Raw genomic sequence first — 4,174 nt, 5'->3', positions numbered from 1 at the left:
AGAATTATATCTTACATTAATTATATTTTAAAATTTCAGGAATGTGATATTACAGTTTATTATAGTTAAAATAAAGTAAAAATTAGGTAAACTAATTGGATGTTAATAATGGTGTGTGCTGTCTTCTGGGTCAGAACTTGAGATTTGAGTGATATTAGTAATGACCAAATCTCACACTTATTAATCCCAATGACTATGGTTCCTGTGAAGGCATAGGGCATATTCAGCTCAGAGTACAAAATCTGTTCTCGTATTGAAATCAAATATGAGACTCATGTGTAAGTTTGTCAGCTGAGCCTTGTGTTTTACATTTAGAAGAGATCAACTGTATAAGTAATGTACCTTACTGATGCCTACATACGTAAGACACTGGGGGCCTAATGTTTTCCTTATTCAATGTTACAAAGCTACTATTTTCCATAATCTGAACTGAAGTTATCCAAAAAGGGAGACTCTATTTACACATGTATAATATCATGTAGTTCATATCTTGGAACGTATTACTAGAAACTGTAATAATAATCAGTTCTTGACATTAGTTTGACTGCAAAGACTAACTGTATATAAAATAAGGCAATCAGTAGAACTATATGCTTAAGTGAGAATGAAGCCACGCCTGACATTAAGACAGCCCTGCTGCTTCGCAGTGACAACATGTAATACAAAAACGGCTATTATGATAGATAGAAAAAGAGCTAAAATTTTCCCTTAGTGTAATCAATAATGAGCAGTTTTCTTATCCTTAACAAAAATCACAGAACTGTTAATTCTGTTTCTACATTCCAATAATATATATGCATATATATATATATTTAGATGTGCACTGAAATATAGATTTCCCCCATCAAATCCACCTGCCACTGCTCAAAATATACCCAGAGTTACTTTATTATAACCACTTTCATAAGCTATTTAAAATAACATTTCACTTAATATTGCAGGAACTAGCATTTTGCCAATTTACAAACCAACTTTTAGAAGAAATACACTATTAAATGCAAATGTATTATGATAGTGTTTTCTGAAACCCCATCATTCCAAGAATTGTTTCCTGGATGTGAACTCAGATAAAATCATGTTAAAAATGTTGTGAAATAATTTAATATATTAGCAGAGATTAATGCAACATGTCAACCTGACAGATTGAAAAGCCTCTGCTGTGTGTTTGAACTCCTTTATGATTCCTGTACTTCTGATTTGCACTTGTAAATACAACCTGAAATGGACAAAGATTATTCAGGAAATTTTCTATTTCAAACAATTCATTTATTTTGTCTAAACTGTCAGTGGTTGATTTCACAGTATTTCATATACTACGGTGAAAATTTCATTTTAATTATCTGATTTTGTTCTCATCACAATAAGGTGACTACAAATTATTTTGTAAAGAATGAAATAAGTGAGGGTCATAAAAACCTGAAAGTTAATTTACATGAAGTATTTTGCATGACAGTGAACCATTCTCCATCCACCAAAGAACCCTCTTTTGCAACACATGGAGGCTATTACAGAGTTCCACAGAGAATATGTCTGAGAGATGCCCAGCTCTAAGTGACACATCTGCAGTGACAACTCGACACCTAAAGCTTATGGAACATAATGGAACAGGGGTTCAGGGGGTAGAGGGAATATTGATACAACCCTCAACTTTCGCCAATGAATCTTCCTTATACAACAGAGTGTGATGCACACAGATGGCCACGACAGTCCAAGTTTTACAGAATAAGAGACTGCCTAGTGCATGTCCCTGGATAGGACTCCTATATTAAACTTTTGCAACCCAATTTTTAGGGACCATTGTGGAAGAGGGGGTTGGAAGACTGCAAAAGTCAGGGTTGGTGCATAAACATAAGGAAACATAGTCCTCCAAGCCTCTGGAAACTTGATCAAATGAACGTGCAACGATGGTGACAGCATGAACGAGACCCATGCCATCTCTATCAGACAAAAACTCAACGTACATAGAACTGGGGAAATGGACAGCAGGCCCAATGTTAGCCAAGGAACTATTGGCAACTGATCACTACATGGTGAGGGAAAGTAGATCTTCTTTAAGAGAGTGACTCTATTGAGGCTGACTAGACTCCAGTGGATGAACTTGCACCGAGGGATATGTGGGTACAAATGTTTGCCAGATAGGATGTAACATGTATGACAGAATTCATGAAATCTGGTGTGGAGTGAGCTGGGGAGGGGGTGATGCCAATGGAAGAGTGGCCCTAAATTTGATTAAGATCTATTATATGAAATGCACATAACTCAATAAAAGTATTTTTAAAATAGAAATAAATATTTTACTTCATTCTACTTGTTTTCTACAAATAGTTTATATGTACACATACAGAATATTTTACAAATATCGTTCTTCTGGAATATAAATATACATGAGAGAATTGGAAAAGGACTGAAGAAAGGAGATAAAAATTTTTGGCAATTTCCCATTCCTCACTGTGCTCGCCTTGGTGTGACAAGATTCATGACATGCACAATTCATGGAAGTAAGGACATCTTTCGACTCACATATTGAGAGTATAGTTGTTGGGATGCCTGCTGACAGGAGCAAGAGGCAGCTAGTCATTTTGTCTGAAGTTAAGAAAGAGAAATAGGGTCTGGAGATATGTCTGTTCTTGTAGAGGACCCATGTTTTGTTCCCAGCACCCACAGGGTGGCTAACAACCAACTGTAACTCCATTTCCAGGATTTCTGTTGCCTTCTGGTCTCCACGGCATTGCACGACATGGGTGCACTTTCATGCATGCAAATACTCATGCATAGAATGTAAAAATAAACCAACCAAAATATTTAAAGAAACAGAAACAAATGAATATAGGTGTTCTATTTACTTTCTGCACTTTATTCAGCCTCTGGTGCTTCCAGCCACATTCATAGTGAGTCTCAGCACACTATCTTTTGCTTCATAGATAGAAAAGGTTTTCAGGAGGCCCCACCCCTTCCTTACTATCTAATAGCTGTGAAAGGTTGATGGAAGAAAAGGAGGCTGTGCTGGGCAGCTTTAGTGTCAACTTGATACACCATGGTTGAGGGAGCCTCAATTGGGGAATTTCCTCCATTGGACTGGCCTGTGGCCATGTCTGTGGAGCATTTTCTTGATTGTTGATGTGGGAGGGCCCAGCCCACTGTGGGTGGTGCCATCCCTGGGCAGGTGGGCCTGTGTTGTATAAGAAAGCAGGCTGAGCAGGGGCCAGGAGAGCAAGTCAGTAAGCAGTGATCCTCCAAAGCCTGTGCTCCAGCTCCTTCCTCCAGGTTCCTGCCCTGAGTTCCTACCTTGGGCTCCCAGATGAACTGTGACCTGAACTGTAAACACTTTCCTCCCCAAGTTGGTAGTGGTTAGAGTATTTTGTCACAGAAATGAAGGAACAAACTAGGACAGTGGCATTCTCTAGAATAATATAGACCTGTGGGAAGGGAGGAAACTTCCAGAGAACAGCAGGAGGTGAATACAATCATGATGCACGGTATGTATCTACACAACTGTCAGTTATGAAGAGAAAAGAAGAATCCATGGACTAGAATAAGTAGTGGGAATAAAAGAGAGAAAGGAAGGATAAAACTGAACGTTTTTCCTTGCATGTGTGAATATCAGTTATTTGATGCAGGACAAATATATGTAGAAATGAAAACGTCCATAGAAATACCGGTCAATAAACTTGAAGAACAATAGTAAAACGGAAGGATTCGGACTATTTGGTGAGTGGTCCTACTCTGGATCATTAAGAGCAAGCTATCTTGTTAGTCCTCTGGCTTTCGATGTGTCATTCATCCAAACACTAAAGTAGCAAGATTCTGGAGTTTCCATTCTATTGTGAGTCTTCACATCATATTACCCTTTTCGTATCTTTTCTCCTTCACTCGAGAACCAGAACAATGGGGCTGGAGAGATGGCTCAACTTGAAGAGCAAGGGCTGCTCTTGCAAAAGTTGGGTTTTAGTTCCCAGCACCCATATGGTGGATAAAGCTTCAGGGTCTCCAGTTCCAGCATATCTGATGCTTTCTCCTGGCCACTATGGGTATTTTAAGTATGTGGTGCATTTGCATAACTATGAGACTAAACACTGAAACAAATAAAAGCATAAAAGCATAAATAAATAAATAAATAAATAAATAAATAAATAATAAATAAATAAATAAATAAATAAATAAATAAATAAATGAA

The sequence above is a fragment of the Nannospalax galili genome, unplaced genomic scaffold (assembly GCF_000622305.1).
Source record: "Nannospalax galili isolate Female #2095 unplaced genomic scaffold, S.galili_v1.0 scaffold252, whole genome shotgun sequence".
Taxonomy (NCBI): domain Eukaryota; kingdom Metazoa; phylum Chordata; class Mammalia; order Rodentia; family Spalacidae; genus Nannospalax; species Nannospalax galili.
Note: the sequence above shows the minus strand (reverse complement) of the source record.